Source organism: Arachis stenosperma, chromosome 9, assembly GCF_014773155.1.
Source record: "Arachis stenosperma cultivar V10309 chromosome 9, arast.V10309.gnm1.PFL2, whole genome shotgun sequence".
NCBI lineage: Eukaryota > Viridiplantae > Streptophyta > Magnoliopsida > Fabales > Fabaceae > Arachis > Arachis stenosperma.
The window spans coordinates 66,309,475-66,331,910 of NC_080385.1; the positions used below are offsets into that span (position 1 = coordinate 66,309,475).

Below are 22,436 nucleotides of genomic sequence, written 5' to 3' on the forward strand. Positions count from 1 at the left end.
TAATTTCATGGAGGAGAATGGAGTGTTCTTAATGCTCCACCCTTAGTTGTCCCATGTTGGAACTCAATTCTCCTAGGGAGGTGTTTAGTTGCTCTCAATAGTTTTGTGGAGGAAAGTGCATCCCTTGAGGAATCTCAGGGATCTCTTGGTGAGAGGGGTCTCTTGTGTACTCCATCTTTTTCTTGGTGATGGGCTTGTCCTCGTTAATGGGGGTATCTCCCTCTATGTCAACTCCAACTGAATAACAGAGGTGACAGATGAGATGAGGAAAGGCTAACCTTGCCAAAGTGGAGGTCTTGTCCGCCACCTTGTAGAGTTCTTGGGCTATAACCTCATGAACTTCTATTTCTTCTCCAATCATGATGCTATGGATCATGATGGCCCGGTCTATGGTAACTTCGGACCGGTTGCTAGTGGGAATGATTGAGCGTTGTATGAACTCTAACCATCCTCTAGCCACGGGCTTGAGGTCATGCCTTCTTAATTGAACCGGTGATGAGCGCATAATTTATACGCTTTTTGGCATTGTTTTTAATATGTTTTTAGTAGTTTTAGTTGAGTTCTTAGTATATTTTTATTAGTTTTTAGTTAAAATTCACTTTTCTGGACTTTACTATGAGTTTGTGTGTTTTTCTGTGATTTCAGGTATTTTCTGGCTGATATTGAGGGACCTGAGCAAAAATCTGATTCAGAGACTGAAAAGGACTGCAGATGCTGTTGGATTCTGACCTCCCTGCACTCGAAGTGGATTTTCTGGAGCTACAGAAGCCCAATTGGCGCGCTCTCAACGGCGTTGGAAAGTAGACATCCTGGGCTTTCCAGCAATATATGATAGTCCATACTTTGCCCAAGATTTGATGGCCCAAACCGGCGTTCAAAGTCACCTACAGAAATTCCAGCGTTAAACGCCGGAACTGGCACCTGATTGGGAGTTAAACGCCCAAACTGGCATAAAAGCTGGCGTTTAACTCCAGAAAAAGCCTCTACACGAAATTCCTTCATTGCTCAGCCCAAGCACACACCAAGTGGGCCCGGAAGTGGATTTTTATGTCATTTACTCATCTCTGTACACCCTAGGCTACTAGTTTTCTATATATAGGACCTTTTACTATTGTATTTTCATCTTTTGATCTTTGGAACCTTTTCTTTAGATCTTTTGATCACTTTGGGAGGCTGGCCATTCGGCCATGCCTAGACCTTATGCTTATGTATTTTCAACGGTGGAGTTTCTACACACCATAGATTAAGGTGTGGAGCTCTGCTGTACCTCGAGTATTAATGCAATTACTATTGTTCTTCCATTCAATTCCGCTTGTTCTTTGTCCAAGATATCACTTGTTCTTCAACATGATGAAGGTGATGATTGACGCCCATCACCATTCTCACCCATGAACAAGGTGACTGACAACCATTCTTCTTCTATAAGCATCTGAGGCTTAGTGAATATCTCTTGGATTCCTGATTGCACGATGCATGGTTGATCGCCTGACAACCGAGTGCTCGCCTGACAAACGAGCCAACCATTCCGTGAGATCAGAGTCTTCGTGGTATAGGCAAGAACTGATGGCGGTATTCAAGAGAATCCGGAAGGTCTAACCTTGTCTGTGGTATTCTGAGTAGGATTCAATGACTGAATGACTGTGACGTGCTTCAAACCTGTAACCTACTGGGCGTTAGTGACAGACGCAAAAGAGTGATTCTATTCCGGTAGGGGAGGGAACCAAACCGGTGATTGGCAGTACTGTGACAGAGTGCGTGCATTAGCTTTCACTGCGCGGATGGGAGGTAGCTGCTGACAACAGTGAAACCCTACACGAGCTTGCCATGGAAAGGAGTAAGAAGGATTGGATGAAGGCAGTAGGAAAGCAGAGAGACGGAAGGGAAGGCATCTTCATACGCTTGTCTGAAGCTCTTACACCAATGATATACATAAGTATCACTATCTTTATCTTTATGTTATTTTCGTTCATCACCATATCCATTTGAGTCTGCCTGACTGAGATTTACAAGATGACCATAGCTTGCTTCAATGCTAACAATCTCCGTGGGATCGACCCTTACTCACGTAAGGTATTACTTGGACGACCCAGTGCACTTGCTGGTTAGTTGTGTGAAGTTGTAGTGATCACAATTTCGCGCACCATGTTTTTGGCGCCGTTGCCGGGGATTGTTCTTGTGTATGGACAACTGACGGTTCATCTTGTTGCTTAGATTAGGCATTATTTTTCTTCAGAGTTCTTAAGAGTGAATTCTAGTGTTTCAAGGTGATGTTCTTATCATCACCAAAGCTGATTGATCATCATCAATTTAGCTCTTGAATGCAATGTCTTGCTGAAGCTTAGCTAGCTATGTCTAATTCCTTTAGACTAAAGCTTTAGACTAACATTGCATGATTCCTGGAATTCTCATTAAGAACTTTGATACCTTTATTTTCCTTTTCACTTAATTTTCGAAAAAAGCCAAAAAAATTACAAAATCATAAAATCCAAAAATATTTCTTGTTTGAGTCTAGAGTCTCATCTTAAGTTTGGTGTCAATTGCATGTTTCTGTTCTTCTTGCATTTTTCGAATTTATGCATGAGTCTTAATTAATCTTCAAGTTGTTCTTGATGATTTCCTTGTTTTGATCTTTGCATTCTATTGACTTGAGTGTTTTGTTGTTTCTCATATGCATTCTCATCTTGTTAGTGTCAGTAGTATACAAACTGCTAAGATTGGTGTCTTGCATGCATTGTTAATTGGTTCTTGTTGCATTTTAATTATTTAAAAATCCAAAAATATTTTTAATTTGTGTCTTTTCAAGTCAATAATACAGAGAATTGAAGATTCAGAACATACTGCAGAGGAATCACACAGAAAAAGCTGAGCATTCGAAAATGCCCAGTGAAGAAGGCAGACTGGCGTTTAAACGCCAGCCAGGGTGCCTGGCTGGGCGTTTAACGCCCAGAAGGGTAGTAGTTTGGGCGTTAAACGCCAGAATGTGCACCATTCTGGGCGTTTAACGCCAGGATGGCAAAGGGGGAAGATTTTGTTTTCAAAATCAATTTTTCAAAGTTTTTCAAAATCAAATCTTTTTCAAATCATATATTTTCAATCAAATGTTTTCAAAATCAATTTCTTTCCTTTTTTAAAGATACTTACTAACAATTAATGATTTGATTGAACATTTTTTGCCTTTTCTGTTAAGAAAGGTTTTATGTTTGAATCATATCTTTTCTTGTTAGGCAAGTCATTAATATTTCTTTTAAAATCATATTTTTTCAAATTGTTTTCAAATCATATCTTTTAAAATTGTTTTCAAATCATATCTTCTCAATCACATCTTTTTAAAACCATAACTTTTCAATCAAATCTTTTTAATCACATCTTTTTCAAAATAGTTTTCAATCAAATCTTTTTGATTTCTAATTTCAAAATCTTTTTCAAAAATCACTTGATCTCTTTCTCACTCTTGTTTTCGAAAATCAATTAAGTGTTTTTCAAAAATGTTTTCAAAATATTTTAATTAATTTTCAAAAATCTTCTTCCCTCCTTCTCACATCCTTCTATGGAGTACCACTCCTTCTCAATGCACAATTCGAATCTTATCTAAGTAAAGTTCGAATTCTTCTTCTCCTTCTTCATTCTATTTCTCTTTTCCTCTGACACTTCAAGGAATCTCTATACTGTGACATAGAGGATTCCACATTTTCTTGTTCTCTTCTCTTTCATATGAGCAGGAGCAGAGACAAAGGCATTCTTGTTGAAGCTGACCCTGAACCCGAAAGGACCTTGAAGAGAAAGCTAAGAGAAGCCAAAGCACAACTCTCTTTAGAGGACCTAACCGAATTCTTCAAAGAAGAAGAACACATGGCAGCCGAAAACAACAATAATGCAAACAATGCAAGGAAGGTGCTGGGTGACTTTACTGCACCTACTCCTGATTTTTATGGGAGAAGCATCTCTATCCCTGCCATTGGAGCAAACAACTTTGAGCTTAAGCCTCAATTAGTTTCTCTAATGCAACAGAATTGCAAGTTCCATGGACTTCCAATGGAAGATCCTCATCAGTTTTTAGCTGAATTCTTGCAAATCTGTGACACAGTCAAGACTAATGGGGTTGACCCTGAGGTCTATAGACTGATGCTATTCCCTTTTGCTATAAGAGACAGAGCTAGAATATGGTTGGACTCTCAACCTAAAGAAAGCCTGGACTCTTGGGAAAAGCTAGTCAATGCCTTCTTGGCAAAGTTCTTTCCACCCCAAAGATGGAGTAAGCTTAGAGTGGAAGTCCAAACCTTCAGACAGAAGGATGGTGAATCCCTCTATGAAGCTTGGGAAAGATACAAACAATTAATCAGAAAATGTCCTTCTGACATGCTTTCTGAATGGAGCATCATAGGTATTTTCTATGATGGTCTCTCTGAACTGTCCAAGATGTCTTTGGATAGCTCTGCTGGAGGATCTCTTCATCTGAAGAAGACGCCTACAGAGGCTCAAGAGCTAATTGAAATGGTTGCAAATAACCAATTCATGTACACTTCTGAAAGGAATCCTGTGAACAATGGGACTAATCAGAAGAAAGGAGTTCTTGAGATTGACACTCTGAATGCCATTCTGGCTCAGAACAAGATATTGACTCAACAAGTCAATTTGATTTCTCAAAGTCTGTCTGGAATGCAAAATGCACCAAGCAGTACTAAGGATGCTTCATCTGAGGAAGAAGCCTATGATCCTGAGAACCCTTCAATGGAAGAGGTGAATTACCTAGGAGAACCCTATGGAAACACCTATAACTCTTCATGGAGAAATCACCCAAATTTCTCATGGAAGAATCAAGAGAGACCTCAACAAGGTTTCAATAACAATAATGGTGGAAGAAACAGGCTTAGCAATAGCAAGCCTTTTCCATCATCTTCTCAGCAACAGACAGAGAGTTCTAAGCAGAATACCTCTGACTTAGCAACCATGGTCTCTGATCTAATCAAAACCACTCAAAGTTTCATGAATGAAACAAGGTCCTCCATCAGAAATTTGGAAGGACAAGTGGGACAGCTGAGCAAGAAAGTTACTGAACTCCCTCCTAGTACTCTCCCAAGCAATACAGAAGAAAATCCAAAAGGAGAGTGCAAAGCCATAAACATGGCCGAATTTGGAGAGGAAAGAGAGGAAGTGGACGCCACTGAGGAGGACCTCAATGGGCGTGCACTGACCTCCAATGAGTTCCCAAATGAGGAACCATGGGAATCTGAGGCTCAAAATGAGACCATAGAGATTCCATTGGATTTACTTCTGCCTTTCATGAGCTCTGATGAGTATTCTTCCTCTGAAGAGGATGAGTATGTCACTGAAGAGCAAGTTGCTAAATACCTTGGAGCAATCATGAAGCTAAATGACAAGTTATTTGGAAATGAGACTTGGGAGGATGAACCACCTTTGCTCACCAAAGAACTGGATGACTTGTCTAGGCAGAAACTGCCTCAAAAGAGGCAGGATCCTGGGAAGTTTTCTATACCTTGTACCATAGGCACCATGACCTTCAAGAAGGCTCTGTGTGACTTGGGGTCAAGTGTAAACCTCATGCCTCTCTCAGTAATGGAGAAGCTAAGGATCTTTGAGGTACAAGCTGCAAAAATCTCACTAGAGATGGCATACAACTCAAGAAAACAAGCTCATGGACTTGTAGAGAATGTTTTGGTTAAGATTGAAGACCATTACATCCCTACTGATTTCATAGTCCTAGAGACTGGGAAGTGCATGGATGAATCCATCATCCTTGGCAGACCCTTCCTAGCCACAGCAAAGGCTGTGATTGATGTTGATGGAGGTGAACTGATCATTCAAGTGAATGAAAAATCCTATGTGTTTAAGGCTCAAGGATACCCCTCTGTCACCATGGAGAGGAAGCATGAAGAGCTTCTCTCGAATCAGAGACAAACAGAGCCCCCACAGTCAAACTCGAAGTTTGGTGTTGGGAGGCCAAAGCCAAACTCTAAGTTTGGTGTTGAACCCCCACATCCAAACTCTAAGTTTGGTGTTGGGAGGTTCCAACATTGCTCTAAGTATCTGTGAGGCTCCATGAGAGCCCTCTGTCAAGCTACTGACATTAAAGAAGCGCTTGTTGGGAGGCAACCAATGATTATATTTTATATAATTCTTTTGTTATTTTATGTTTTTTGTAGGTTGATGATCAAGAAGTCACAAAATCCATTGAAAAAGCAAAAACAGAATGAAAAACAGGAAGAAAAACAGCACACCCTGGAGGAAGATGCTGCTGGCGTTCAAACGCCAGTAAGCTAGCAGTTGGGCGTTTAACCCAGTCTGGCACCATTCTGGGCGTTTAACGCCAGAAAGGGGCACCAGACTGGCGTTAAACGCCAGAAAAGGGCTAAGACCTGGCGTTAAACGCCAGGAATGGGCATCAGCCCGGCGTTTAACGCCAGAAATGGCTCAAAACGTGATTTTGAGTGCCATTTGGTGCAGGGATGACTTTTCCTTGACACCTAAGGATCTGTGGACCCCACAGGATCCCCACAAACCCTCACCTATCAAATCCCATCTTTCTCTTCACCACTCACCTCCATAAAACCCCACTTACCTCACCATCCAAATTCAAACCACTACTTCTTCCCCTTTTGGCCGAACCACAAGGCCATCTCCCTCTCTCCATTTCTTCTTCTTCTACTCTCTTCTTTCTTCTTTTGCTCGAGGACGAGCAAACCTTTTAAGTTTGGTGTGGTAAAAGCATTGCTTTTTGTTTTTCCATAACCATTTATGGCATCCAAAGCCGGTTCAACTGAGAAGGCATGACCTCAAGCCCATCACTAAGAAGAAGATGGAGCAAACAAGAGACCCCTCTCATCATGAGATCCCTGAGATACCTCAAGGGATGCACTTTCCTCCACAAGACTATTGGGAGCAACTGAACACCTCCCTAGGAGAATTAAGTTCCAACATGGGACAACTAAGGGTGAAGCACATGCCATCCTCCTCCATGAAATTAGAAAAGATCAAAGAATCATGAGAGAGGAGCAACAAAGACAAGGAAGAGACACTGAGGAGCTCAAGCACTCCATAAGACCTTCAAGAGGAAGAACAAGCCGCCATCATTAAGGTGGACCCGTTCTTTAATCTCCTTGTTCTTTATTTTCTTGTTTTTCGAAAATTATGCTTTATGTTTATCCATGTTTGTGTCTTATGAAATCCATCACCTTTCTTAAATGAAAACTGTTTTTATTACAAAAGAACAAGAAGTACAGGATTTCAAATTCATCTTTAAAACTAGCTTAATTAGTTTGATGTGGTGACAATACTTTTTGTTTTCTGAATGTATGCTTGAACAGTGCATATGTCTTTTGAATTTGTGGTTCATGAATGTTAAAATTGTTGGCTCTTGAAAGAATGATGAAAAAGGAGACATGTTACTGAGGATCTGAAAAATCATAAAAATGATTCTTGAAGCAAGAAAAAGCAGTGAACACAAAAAAAAAAAAAAAAAGAAGAAAACGAAAAAAAAGGGGGAGAAAAAGAAAAAGAAAGAAAAAGAAAGAAATAAAGTTGTGATCCAAGGCAAAAAGAGTGTGCTTAAGAATCCTGGACACCTCTAATTGGGGACTTTAGCAAAGCTGAGTCACAATCTGAAAAGGTTCACCCAATTATGTGTCTGTGGCATGTATGTATCCGGTGGTAATACTGGAAGACAGAGTGCTTTGGGCCACGGCCAAGACTCAATAAGTAGCTGTGTTCAAGAATCATCATACTTAACTAGGAGAATCAATAACACTATCTGGATTCTGAGTTCCTAAAGAAGCCAATCATTCTGAATTTCAAAGGATAGAGTGAGATGCCAAAACTGTTCGGAGGCAAAAAGCTACTAGTCCCGCTCATCTAATTTGGAGCTAAGTTTCATTGATAATTTGGAGTCTATAGTATATTCTCTTCTTTTTATCTTATTTGATTTTCAGTTGCTTGAGGACAAGCAACAATTTAAGTTTGGTGTTGTGATGAGCGGATAATTTATACGCTTTTTGGCATTGTTTTTAATATGTTTTTAGTAGTTTTAGTTGAGTTCTTAGTATATTTTTATTAGTTTTTAGTTAAAATTCACTTTTCTGGACTTTACTATGAGTTTGTGTGTTTTTCTGTGATTTCAGGTATTTTCTGGCTGAAATTGAGGGACCTGAGCAAAAATCTGATTCAGAGACTGAAAAGGACTGCAGATGCTGTTGGATTCTGACCTCCCTACACTCGAAGTGGATTTTCTGGAGCTACAGAAGCCCAATTGGCGCGCTCTCAACGGAGTTGGAAAGTAGACATCCTGGGCTTTCCAGCAATATATGATAGTCCATACTTTGCCCAAGATTTGATGGCCCAAACCGGCGTTCAAAGTCACCTACAGAAATTCCAGCGTTAAACGCCGGAACTGGCACCTGATTGGGAGTTAAACGCCCAAACTGGCATAAAAGCTGGCGTTTAACTCCAGAAAAAGTCTCTACACGAAATTCCTTCATTGCTCAGCCCAAGCACACACCAAGTGGGCCCGGAAGTGGATTTTTATGTCATTTACTCATCTCTGTACACCCTAGGCTACTAGTTTTCTATATATAGGACCTTTTACTATTGTATTTTCATCTTTTGATCTTTGGAACCTTTTTCTTTAGATCTTTTGATCACTTTGGGAGGCTGGCCATTCGGCCATGCCTAGACCTTATGCTTATGTATTTTCAACGGTGGAGTTTCTACACACCATAGATTAAGGTGTGGAGCTCTGCTGTACCTCGAGTATTAATGCAATTACTATTGTTCTTCCATTCAATTCCGCTTGTTCTTTGTCCAAGATATCACTTGTTCTTCAACATGATGAAGGTGATGATTGACGCCCATCACCATTCTCACCCATGAACAAGGTGACTGACAACCATTCTTCTTCTACAAGCATCTGAGGCTTAGTGAATATCTCTTGGATTCCTGATTGCACGATGCATGGTTGATCGCCTGACAACCGAGTGCTCGCCTGACAAACGAGCCAACCATTCCGTGAGATCAGAGTCTTCGTGGTATAGGCAAGAACTGATGGCGGTATTCAAGAGAATCCGGAAGGTCTAACCTTGTCTGTGGTATTCTGAGTAGGATTCAATGACTGAATGACTGTGACGTGCTTCAAACCTGTAACCTACTGGGCGTTAGTGACAGACGCAAAAGAGTGATTCTATTCCGGTAGGGGAGGGAACCAAACCGGTGATTGGCAGTACTGTGACAGAGTGCGTGCATTAGCTTTCACTGCGCGGATGGGAGGTAGCTGCTGACAACAGTGAAACCCTACACGAGCTTGCCATGGAAAGGAGTAAGAAGGATTGGATGAAGGCAGTAGGAAAGCAGAGAGACGGAAGGGAAGGCATCTTCATACGCTTGTCTGAAGCTCTTACACCAATGATATACATAAGTATCACTATCTTTATCTTTATGTTATTTTCGTTCATCACCATATCCATTTGAGTCTGCCTGACTGAGATTTACAAGATGACCATAGCTTGCTTCAATGCTAACAATCTCCGTGGGATCGACCCTTACTCACGTAAGGTATTACTTGGACGACCCAGTGGACTTGCTGGTTAGTTGTGTGAAGTTGTAGTGATCACAATTTCGCGCACCAACCAGCTTGCCTCTTGAATCTTGCTTCCATCGTGTGCCCTCTTCACATATGGTTGTGAGGACTTGGTCCAACCTTTGATCAAAGTTGACCCTTCTAGTGTAAGGATGCTCATCTCCTTGCATCATAGGCAAGTTGAACGCCACCCTCACACTCTCCGGACTAAAATCCAAGTATTTCCCCCGAACCATAGTGAGATAATTCTTTGGATTCGGGTTCACACTTTGGTCATGGTTCTTGGTGATCCATGCATTGGCATAGAACTCTTGAACCATCAAGATTCCGACTTGTTGAATGGGGTTGGTAAGTACTTCCCAACCTCTTCTTCGGATCTCATGGCGGATCTCCGGATATTCACCCTTTTTGAGTGAAAAGGGGACTTCGGGGATCACCTTCTTCAAGGCCACAACTTCATAGAAGTGGACTTGAAGCACCCTTGAGAGGAATCTATCCATCTCCCATGACTCGGAGGTGGAAGCCTTTGCCTTCCCTTTCCTCTTTCTAGAGGTTTCTCCGGCCTTGGATGCCATAAACGGTTATGGAAAAACGAAAAGCAACGCTTTTACCACACCAAACTTAAAATGTTTGCTCGTCCTCGAGCAAAAGAAGAAAGAAGAGAGTAGGAGAAGAAGAAATGAGGAAGAGGGGGAAGGTGGTGTGTTCGGCCAAGAAGGGAAAGAAGGGGTGTTTAGGTTGTGTGAAAATGAAGGGTTGAAGAAGGGTATATAGGAGAGGGGGGGTAATGGTTCGGCCATGATGGGTGGGTTTGGGAGGGAAAGTGGTTTGAATTTGAAGGGTGAGGTTGGTGGGGATTTATGAAGGATGGATGTGAGTGGTGAAGAGAAAGATGGGATTTGATAGGTGAAGGGTTTTTGGGGAAGAGGTATTGAGGTGATTGGTGAATGGGGGAAGAAGAGAGAGAGTGATGGTGGGGTCCTGTGGGGTCCACAGATCCTGTGGTGTCAAGGAAAAGTCATCTCTGCACCAAATGTTGCTCAAAATCACGTTTTGAGCTATTTCTGGCGTTAAACGCCGGGCTGGTGCCCATTCCTGGCGTTTAACGCCAGGTTGTTGCCCTTTACTAGCGTTTAACGCCAGTCTGGTGCCCCTTTCTGGCGTTAAACGCCCAGAATGGTGCCAGACTGGGCGTTAAACGCCCAACAGCTAGCATTACTGGCGTTTGAACGCCAGCTTCTTCTCCTCCAGGGTGTGCTGTTTTCTTCCTGTTTTTCATTCTGTTTTTGCTTTTTCATTGTTTTTGTGACTTCTTATGATCATCAACCTACAAAAAAGATAAAATAACAAAAGAAAATAGTTAATTATAAAACATTGGGTTGCCTCCCAACAAGCGCTTCTTTAATGTCATTAGCTTGACAGAGGACTCTCATGGAGCCTCAGAAATGCTCAGAACCGTGTTGGAACCTCCCAACACCAAACTTAGAGTTTGAATGTGGGGGTTCAACACCAAACTTAGAGTTTGGTTGTGGCCTCCCAACACCAAACTTAGAGTTTGACTGTGGGGGCTCTGCTTGGCTCTGTTTTGAGAGAAGCTCTTCATGCTTCCTCTCCATGATGATAGAGGGATGTCCTTGGGCCTTAAACACCAAGGATTCTTCATTCACTTGAATGATCAACTCTCCTCTATCAACATCAATCACAGCCTTTGCTGTGGCTAGGAAGGGTCTGCCAAGGATGATGGATTCATCCATGCACTTCCCAGTCTCTAGGACTATGAAATCAGTAGGGATGTAATGGTCTTCAATCTTCACCAAAACATTCTCTACAAGTCCATGAGCTTGTTTTCTTGAATTGTCTGCCATCTCTAATGAGATTCTTGCAGCTTGCACCTCAAAGATCCCTAATTTCTCCATTACAGAGAGGGGCATGAGGTTTACACTTGACCCTAAGTCACACAAGGCCTTCTTGAAGGTCATGGTGCCTATGGTACAAGGTATAGAAAACTTCCCAGGATCTTGCCTCTTTTGAGGCAGTTTCTGCCTAGACAAGTCATCCAGTTCTTTGGTGAACAAGGGAGGTTCATCCTCCCAAGTCTCATTTCCAAATAACTTGTCATTTAGCTTCATGATTGCTCCAAGGTATTTAGCAACTTGCTCTTCAGTGACATACTCATCCTCTTCAGAGGAAGAATACTCATCAGAGCTCATGAATGGCAGAAGTAAGTCCAATGGAATCTCTATGGTCTCATTTTGAGCCTCAGATTCCCATTGGAACTCAGAGGAGATTGGTACACGCCCACTGAGGTCTTCCTCAGTGGCGTCCTCCCCCTCTCTTTCCTCTCCACATTCGGCCATGGTTATGGCTTTGCACTCTCCTTTTGGATTTTCTTCTGTATTACTTGGGAGAGTACTAGGAGGGAGTTCAGTAACTTTCTTGCTCAGCTGACCCACTTGTCCTTCCAAATTTCTGATGGAGGACCTTGTTTCATTCATGAAACTTTGAGTGGTCTTTATTAGATCAGAGACCGTTGTTGCTAAGTCAGAAGTATTCTGCTTAGAACTCTCTGTCTGTTGCTGAGAAGATGATGGAAAAGGCTTGCTATTGCTAAACCTGTTTCTTCCACCATTATTGTTATTGAAACCTTGTTGAGGTCTCTCTTGATTCTTCCATGAGAGATTTGGGTGATTTCTCCATGAAGAATTATAGGTGTTTCCATAGGGTTCTCCTAGGTAATTCACCTCTTCCATGGAAGGGTTCTCAGGATCATAAGCTTCTTCCTCAGATGAAGCATCCTTAGTACTGTTTGGTGCATTTTGCATTCAGACAGACTTTGAGAAATCAAATTGACTTGTTGAGTCAATATCTTGTTCTGAGCCAATATGGCATTCAGAGTGTCAATCTCAAGAACTCCTTTCTTCTGACTAGTCCCATTGTTCACAGGATTCCTTTCAGAAGTGTACATGAATTGGTTATTTGCAACCATTTCAATCAATTCTTGAGCTTCTGCAGGCGTCTTCTTCAGATGAAGAGATCCTCCAGCAGAGCTATCCAAAGACATCTTGGATAGTTCAGAGAGACCATCATAGAAAATACCTATGATGCTCCATTCAGAAAGCATGTCTGAGGGACATCTTCTGATTAATTGTTTGTATCTTTCCCAAGCTTCATAGAGGGATTCTCCATCCTTCTGTCTGAAGGTTTGGACTTCCACTCTAAGCTTACTCCATCTTTGTGGTGGAAAGAACTTTGCCAAGAAGGCATTGACTAGCTTCTCCCAAGAGTCCAGGCTTTCTTTAGGTTGAGAATCCAACCATATTCTAGCTCTGTCTCTTACAGCAAAAGGGAATAGCATCAGTCTGTAGACCTCAGGGTTAACCCCATTAGTCTTGACTGTGTCACAGATTTGCAAGAATTCAGCTAAGAACTGATGAGGATCTTCCATTGGAAGTCCATGGAACTTGCAATTCTGTTGCATTAGAGAAACTAATTGAGGCTTAAGCTCAAAGTTGTTTGCTCCAATGGCAGGGATAGAGATGCTTCTCCCATAAAAATCAGGAGTAGGTGCAGTGAAGTCACCCAGCACCTTCCTTGCATTGTTGGCATTATTGTTGTTTTCGGCTGCCATGTCTTCTTCTTCTTTGAAGAATTCGGTCAGGTCCTCTAAAGAGAGTTGTGCTTTGGCTTCTCTTAGCTTTCTCTTCAAGGTCCTTTCGGGTTCAGGGTCAGCTTCAACAAGAATGCCTTTGTCTCTGCTCCTGCTCATATGAAAGAGAAGAGAACAAGAAAATGTGGAATCCTCTATGTCACAGTATAGAGATTCCTTGAGGTGTCAGAGGAAAAGAGAAATAGAAAGAAGAAGGAGAAGAAGAATTCGAACTTTACTTAGATAAGGTTCGAATTGTGCATTGAGAAGGAGTGGTACTCCATAAATAGAAGGATGTGAGAAGGAGGGAAGTAATTTTTCGAAAATTAATTAAAATATTTTGAAAACATTTTTGAAAAACATTAATTGATTTTCGAAAATAAAAGTGGAAAAGAAATCAAGTGATTTTTGAAAAAGATTTTTAAATTAGAAATAAAAAAAAATTTGATTGAAAACTATTTTGAAAAAGATGTGGTTAAGAAGATATGATTGGTTTTAGAAAAATGTGATTGAGAAGATATGATTTGAAAACAATTTAAAAAAGATTTGTTTTGAAAACAATTTGAAAAGATATGATTTAAAAAGAAATTGATGACTTGCCTAACAAGAAAAGATATGATTCAAACATAAAACCTTCCTCAACAGAAAAGGCAACATACTTGAAATGTTGAATCAAATCATTAATTGATAGTAAGTATCTTTGAAAAGGGAAAGAAATTGATTTTGAAAGCATTTGATTGAAAAGATATGATTTGAAAAAGATTTGGTTTTGAAAAACTTTGAAAATTTGAAAGAAAATTGATTTGAAAACAAAATCTTCCCCCTAGCACCATCCTGGCGTTAAACGCCCAGAATGGTATACATTCTGGCGTTTAACGCCCAAAATGCTACCTTTTTGGGCGTTAAACGCCCAACCAGGTACCCTGGCTGGCGTTTAAACGCCAGTCTGCCTTCTTCACTGGGCATTTTTGAATGCTCAGCTTTTTCTGTATAATTCCTCTGCAGTATGTTTTGAATCTTCAATTCTTTGTATTATTGACTTGAAAAGACACAAATTAAAAATATTTTTGGATTTTTAGTAATCAAAATGCAACAAGAATCAAATAACAATGCATGCAAGACACCAAACTTAGCAGTTTGTGTACTACTGACACTATATGAGACACATAAATACTCAAGCCAAAAGAATTCAAAGATCAAAACAAAGAAATATATGCATGGATTCGAAAAATGTAACAAAAACATGCATTTGACACCAAACTTAAGATGAGACTCTAGACTCAAGCAAGAAACAGCAAATATATTTTTTTTTTGTTTTTTATGATTTTGTAATTTTTTTTGTGTTTTTTTTTTTCGAAAATTAAGTGGAAAAAGGTATCAAAATTCTTAATGAGAATTCCAAGAATCAGTGCAATGCTAGTCTAAGACTCCGGTCCAGGAATTAGACATGGCTTCACTGCCAGCCAAGCCTTCAAAGAAAGCTTCGGTCCAAAACACTAGACATGACCAAAGGTCAGCCAAGCCTTAGCGGATCACTGCTCCAAAAGCAAAATTGATGAAAATCAACAAGCTCTTGTGGTGATAAGTTAAAACCTCGGTCCAATCAGATTAGACATGGCTTCTCAGCCAGCCAGGTTTCAACAAATCATCATGAAACTCTAGAATTCATCTTCAAGAATTTCGAAAAAAATAAATACCTAATCTAAGCAACAAGATGAACCGTCAGTTGTCCAAACTAGAACAATCCCAGGCATTGTTACCAAAAGCTTGCTCAAAACTTGAACAATCCCCGGCAACGGCGCCAAAAACTTGGTGCGCGAAATTGTGAACAATACTTTTCACAACTCTCATAATCCCCGGTAATGGCTCCAAAAACGTGATAGCTCAATACCATGGCATTACACAACTTCGCACAACTAACCAGTAAGTGCACTGGGTCGTCCAAGTAATACCTTACGTGAGTAAGGGTCGATCCCACGGAGATTGTTAGCATTGAAGCAAGCTATGGTCATCTTGTAAATCTTAGTCAGGCAAACTCAAATGTATATGATGATGAACGAAAATAATATAAAGATAAAGATAGAGATACTTATGCATATCATTGGTGTAAGAGCTTCAGACAAGTGTATGAAGATGCCTTCCCTTCCGTCTCTCTGCTTTCCTACTGCCTTCATCCAATCCTTCCTACTCCTTTCCATGGCAAGCTTGTGTAGGGTTTCACTGTTGTCAGCAGCTACCTCCCATCCTCTCAGTGAAAGCGATTGCATATGTCCTGTCACGGCATAGCGGAATTCAGCTGTCGGTTCTCGGTCAGGCCGGAATAATATCCATTGATACTTTTGCGTCTGTCACTAACGCCCTAGCCTGCTAGGAGTTTGAAGCACGTCACAGTCATTCAATCATTGAATCCTACTCAGAATACCACAGACAAGGTTAGATCTTCCGGATTCTCTTGAATGCTGCCATCAGTTCTTGCCTATACCACGAAGACTCTGATCTCACGGAATGGTTGGCTCGTTTGTCAGGCGAGCACTCGGTTGTCAGGCGATCAACCATGCATCGTGCAATCAGGAATCCAAGAGATATTCACTAAGCCTCAGATGCTTGTAGAACAAGAATGGTTGTCAGTCACCTTGTTCAAGAGTGAGAATGGTGATGGGCGTCAATCATCACCTTCATCATGTTGAAGAACAAGTGATATCTTGGATAAAGAACAAGCGGAATTGAATGGAAGAACAATAGTAATTGCATTAATACTCGAGGTACAGCAGAGCTCCACACGTTAATCTATGGTGTGTAGAAACTCCACCGTTGAAAATACATAAGAACAAGGTCTAGGCATGGCCGAATGGCCAGCCTCCCAAAGGTCTAATTTCCTGGTGAGCTCTGCTAGTTGCTTGGCAAACACCTTGTTTTGGGCTAGAATTGCATCAACATGGTTCAGCTCCATGACTCCCTTAGTGTTGTGTCTCTCTGAAGCATAGTAGTATTCATTCTCAGCCACTGTCTCAATCACTTCAATGCCTTCTTCCACAGTCTTTTTCCTGTTCAATGAACCTCCTGATGAATGGTCTACAGCCTTCCTTGATTCATAAGAAAGTCCATCATAGAAGATATGCAATTGCACCCATTCAGGGAACATGTTGGGTGGACATTTCCTTGTCAATTCTTTGAACCTCTCCGATGCCTCGTAGAGCGTCTCACCATCTTGTTGTCTAAAAGTCTGAACTTCAGATCGAAGCCTATTGACCTTTTGTGGGGGATAGAAACGTGCCAGAAACTTGCTCTCCACCTCATCCCAGGTTGTTAGGCTGTCCCTTGGGAATGATTCCAGCCACTTAGCTGCCTTGTCCCTAAGTGAAAATGGGAACAAGAGCAGTTTATAGGCATCTTCCTGAACTCCATTGGACTTCACAGTGTCGCAAATTCTCAGGAATTTTGTGAGATGTTGGTTTGGGTCTTCATTAACACTCCCACCAAATGAACAATGGTTCTCCACCAGTGATATTAACTGTGGTTTGAGTTCAAAATTATTGGCCTGAATGGGTGGTTTCTGAATGCTGCTTCCACAATTCCCAGAGGTTGGGTTTATGTATGAACCAAGAACCCTCCTCTCAGGAATGGCATTGTTTCCATCAGCCCTCTCATGGTTGTGAAATTCTCTATCCATGTTGAGATCTAGAGCTTCCTCAAAGTTGTCCTCAGATTCTCCTTCAGATTCCTCTTCTCTCAGTACTCTCTTCCCTCTTGCTTCCCTTCTACGTCTATGAAGGGTCCTCTCTGGTTCGGTATATGGAGGAGTTGATGCCTCTCCTCTTCTACCTGTCATACAAAAACACACCACAAGCAACAAACAAGTGGAATACTCTTGGTTAATGGAAGAGTATGGTTAGAGCAGTTGAGGAATTAATTCAAATAGTTAGTGGGTCAGTGAGTTAGTTGCTTGAATTTAAAGGCATAAAGAAAGAAAGCAAATAACAGAGTGCAGAAATTAAAATTCAACAAGTAAATTAACAAAACAAGAAAAATGCTCAATCTAGTTAACTTCCAATTTGAGAATTGTCAATCGAAAACCAATCCCCGGCAACGGCGCCATAAACTTGATGCGTGCATAAACTTGTTATGCTATGATTTTAGGAAATTGCACGATCGGCAAAATTCCTTCCGGCAAGTGCACCGGTTATCGTCAAGTAAAAACTCACAATAGAGTGAGGTCGAATCCCACAAGGATTGGTTGAATGAGCAATTCGAATTAGAAGTTTGTTTAGTTGAGCGGAATCAACTTGTGGACGAGAATTGCAATAAGTAAATGTGGCAGGAAACGTAAATTGCAAGGAATTGAAATTGCATAAACTTAAATTGCGAGAATTAAGGTGCTAGAAAGTAAATTGCTGAAATTAAAAGGGAATTGGGGAGGATTTGCATGAATTGAAATTGCAGAATGTAAATAGAAAAGGTAGATCAGAGATGGGGAGTTCATTGGGGTCAGGAGATATTGAAATCTCTGAACCAAAACATTTCATCTCTTCCTCAACCAATGCATTCATTGAATCTTGCTTGGCAATCTTATATGATTGGATCCCAATTCCTTGGCTCACCAATTCTCTCTAAAAACAAACAAATTCCCAATCCCTTGGTTTAAATGTTCATAAGAAGAGATGATGCTCGATCACTGATTATACCACACAGTTTCATGAACCACAATTTGGTAGGATTACATGTCACAATATCCATCCAAACCCCAATCCAATTCACTGTGAGAAAACTTCTCTAGCATGAATCCATCATTCCTTTCCCAAGGTTCCGAAGGATTCCAATTATGGGTAGTTTCTTTCCCAAGACAACTACCCAATGGAATTAGATCGAGAAGCTTTCTAACAAAATTCAAGAGAAAAGATTGAAGAGGAAGATAAAACTATTATTGATTCATTGTATTACAATAGAGCTCCCTAACCCAATGAAAGGGGTTTAGTGAATCATAGCTCTGAATTCAATTACAAACAAAATGATCAAAAGTTCCGAAGTGTAAAAGTGTGTCCAAAGTCCCTAACTAACTTCCATTCTATCCTATTTATACACTTTCTAAATTGAGCTTCTGTTGTGTTCTTGGGCTTTGAGGCCTTTCCTTGATTTCCTTTTGCTTTGGGTTTATGGTCCATAATCCTGATGAGGCTGTGATCCAATTCTGTAACATTCATTGAGCAAATTTAGTGATAAACAAGTAATGACACAAGACTCAACAAATGGATGCTCCAGACTCATCAATTCTTCAGGCCCAATCCCATAAACCATGATATTCCATTGGGTTTCATACCATAATATGTTTAAGTTAATATTTGTGCTCAAATGCTAACTTAAACTTCAATATATTTGGCCCAGAAACCCTTTCAAAAAGTGGCTTTTAAGTTGAAGTTTAAGTTTCAGTTTAAGGTTAAACTGAAACTTAAACGTGGAAATGGAAGAAAGCAACTATGGGTTGTGTATAGGTCGAACACGTTTAAGCTTTAGTTTAAGGTTAAACTAAAGCTTAAACGTGGAATTGAAGAAAGCAACCCCTGGAAGCAATTTGAGTCGAACACGTTTAACCTCCAGTTTGAGGTTAAACTGGAGGTTAAACGTGGAAATGAAGAAACTAGCCCAAGAGTGTGAATGGGTCGAACACGTTTAACCTCCAGTTTGAGGTCAAACTGGAGGTTAAACGTGGAAAATGAGAAGGCAACCCTGGAGGAGCAAAAATGTCGAACACATTTAAGCTCCAGTTTGAGGTCAAACTGGAGCTTAAACGTGGAAATGGCTTCCTGGTGCATAATAAGGTTCGAACACGTTTAACCTCCAGTTTGAGGTCAAACTGGAGGTTAAACGTGGAAATACTCCCTTGGTGCCATTCTCATTCTGGCGTTTAACCTTCAGTTTAAGGTCAAACTGGAGGTTAAACGCCAGTTTCCTCTTTTCTCAGCTTCCATGATTCTGGCGTTTAACCTTCAGTTTAACCTTAAACTGAAGGTTAAACACCACTTTCAGCTTTGATGCCTTTCCTTTTTCTGGCGTTTAACTTTAAACTGGAGGTTAAACGCCAGTTACAGCATTATATGCTTGGCACATGTGATCTTCAAGCTTCCTTTATTGATTTTGTTGCTTCTTTGCCTAGCCTCTTCTTCCCTGAAATCATCCAAACAATTGCATCAAAGTCTTGCAAAATTTCATGAGAAATCTTCCATTCATAGCATTCAAGTAATATAACTAAAACTCATGGAATTTGCATCAAAATTATATTGCTTGGATGATTCATTACTTTGTTGTTCATTTAACCATTCTTGGTTACTTTAAGCTCAAGAAAATGCATAAAACAACTAAAACTAACAGAAAATGCTAGTGAAACTAGCCTAAGATGCCTTGGCATCAATCATCTCGGAGCACGGGCTCTCGCCAAAAAGATACTTCGGGCAGGGTTTTATTGGCCAACCTTACAGAAAGAATCTACAGAATTTGTAAAGACAAGTCCACCATGTCAGAAACATGCCAACTTCCACATCGCCCCGCCAGAAGAACTCATTGGCGTGACTTCGCCTTGGCCGTTCGCAAAATGGGGACTCAACCTTCTCGGTCCCTTTCCCCAGGGATTAGGGCAAGTTAAATTCCTCATAGTAGGAGTAGATTACTTTACAAAATGGATCGAGGCAGAACCCCTAGCCAATGCCACCGCCCAAAAAAGCCAAAAATTCTTATATAGAAATATTGTCACGAGGTTCGGAGTCCCATATTCAATAACCACAGACAATGGCACCCAATTCACAGACGCAGGCTTCAAAAAATTAGTAGCCGACTTGAATATAAAGCACCAGTACACCTCTGTCGAACATCCACAAGCCAATGGACAGGCCGAAGCCACCAACAAAGTCATATTGGCAGGGTTAAAATGAAGACTGCAAGATGCAAAGGGAGCCTGGGCAGAGGAGCTTCCACAGGTTCTATGGGCATATTGAACGACGCCACATTCCACCACAAAGGAATCCCCTTTCCGATTAGCATACGGAATGGAGGCAATGATTCCAGTAGAAATTGAAGAAGGATCGCATAGAGTAGTCCATTATAATGAGGGAGCAAACTCCCAACTTCAGAGGGAAGAACTCGACCTACTACCTGAAATCCAGGAAAGAGCTCGGATCAGAGAAGAAGCTCTAAAACGTCGAATGGCTTCCAGATATAATCAAAGGGTAGTACCAAGAAGTTTCGCTGAGAATGATCTCATCTTAATCCGAAACGACATTGGAACAACTCGGCCCGAAGAAGGAAAGCTGGCAGTAAACTGGAAAGGACCCTACCGAGTCATAGAAGTACTTGGGAAGGGCTACTACCGACTGTCCGAACTCGATGGACGAGAACTTCCCAGATCATGGCACGCCTGCAACCTAAGAAGGTACTACAGCTAGAAAAGGCAACGGATCTCACTAGTGGATGTGCTCTTTTTCCTAAAAAGGTTTTTAATGAGGCACCATGTTGAGATCTAGGTCATGCCCGACTTAAAGGGATAAGAAAATTCCCACATGTATATATTTGCATTTTTCTTTGAATAAAGTTTATTTAGATATTCTACAAAGAATCCAAGACGCATTAATCTAAAGTATTCATCGTCCGATTATAAAGCGACAAGTCGGCAGAAAGTGAAAAACAATTTCACTGCACGACCACGATAAAGATAAATCGTCCGATAAAGGTGAAAACGCGATTCACCCAAAGGACGATCTAAAGATGCCAACCACTTTCTACAAATTGGCGAAGGTGAACATAGAATAATGTAAGAAGTTAACGAAAGCAATCCAAAAAAGAACCTGACGAGGTCTTACGGATCGCTAAAATAATAACATAAGGACTGGTCGAATGTTAAGAAGTCGAACCAACTCAACCCAAGTTATAAGTAAACCTTGGAAAGAGGTCTGGCCAACCCTATTAAAGAGGATTACTTTAACTTAGAAGGGCCTGATGGTGCGCGAAATTGTGAACAATACTTTTCACAACTCTCATAATCCCCGGTAATGGCTCCAAAAACGTGATAGCTCAATACCATGGCATTACACAACTTCGCACAACTAACCAGCAAGTGCACTGGGTCGTCCAAGTAATACCTTACGTGAGTAAGGGTCGATCCCACGGAGATTGTTAGCATTGAAGCAAGCTATGGTCATCTTGTAAATCTTAGTCAGGCAAACTCAAATGTATATGATGATGAACGAAAATAATATAAAGATAAAGATAGAGATACTTATGCATATCATTGGTGTAAGAGCTTCAGACAAGTGTATGAAGATGCCTTCCCTTTCGTCTCTCTGCTTTCCTACTGCCTTCATCCAATCCTTCTTACTCCTTTCCATGGCAAGCTTGTGTAGGGTTTCACTGTTGTCAGCAGCTACCTCCCATCCTCTCAGTGAAAGCGATTGCATATGTCCTGTCACGGCATAGCGGAATTCAGCTGTCGGTTCTCGGTCAGGCCGGAATAATATCCATTGATACTTTTGCGTCTGTCACTAACGCCCTAGCCTGCTAGGAGTTTGAAGCACGTCACAGTCATTCAATCATTGAATCCTACTCAGAATACCACAGACAAGGTTAGATCTTCCGGATTCTCTTGAATGCTGCCATCAGTTCTTGCCTATACCACGAAGACTCTGATCTCACGGAATGGTTGGCTCGTTTGTCAGGCGAGCACTCGGTTGTCAGGCGATCAACCATGCATCGTGCAATCAGGAATCCAAGAGATATTCACTAAGCCTCAGATGCTTGTAGAACAAGAATGGTTGTCAGTCACCTTGTTCAAGAGTGAGAATGGTGATGGGCATCAATCATCACCTTCATCATGTTGAAGAACAAGTGATATCTTGGATAAAGAACAAGCGGAATTGAATGGAAGAACAATAGTAATTGCATTAATACTCGAGGTACAGCAGAGCTCCACACCTTAATCTATGGTGTGTAGAAACTCCACCGTTGAAAATACATAAGAACAAGGTCTAGGCATGGCCGAATGGCCAGCCTCCCAAAGGTCTAAGATAGCATAAAACAAAGATAGCTACCCCCAAAAGTCTTACTTATAGAAAACTAGTACATAGATGAGTAAATGACATAAAAATCCACTTCCGGGCCCACTTGGTGTGTGCTTGGGCTGAGCAATGAAGCTTTTTCGTGTAGAGACTCTCCTTGGAGTTAAACGCC

At 41.0% G+C, this 22,436-nt stretch overlaps 2 non-coding genes across 2 annotated transcripts; one reads left to right on the forward strand and one right to left on the reverse strand.

Annotated features, from left to right (window-relative positions):
- Positions 1 to 4,254: 4,254 nt before the first annotated feature.
- LOC130952775 (small nucleolar RNA R71) lies at positions 4,255 to 4,362 on the reverse strand. Its single transcript, XR_009074952.1, has one exon. It is a non-coding gene; the product is annotated as a small nucleolar RNA R71 (small nucleolar RNA).
- An 8,336-nt stretch (positions 4,363 to 12,698) lies between these two features.
- Positions 12,699 to 12,806, forward strand: LOC130953119 (small nucleolar RNA R71). The gene has a single exon (XR_009075292.1). It is a non-coding gene; the product is annotated as a small nucleolar RNA R71 (small nucleolar RNA).
- Positions 12,807 to 22,436: the final 9,630 nt, after the last annotated feature.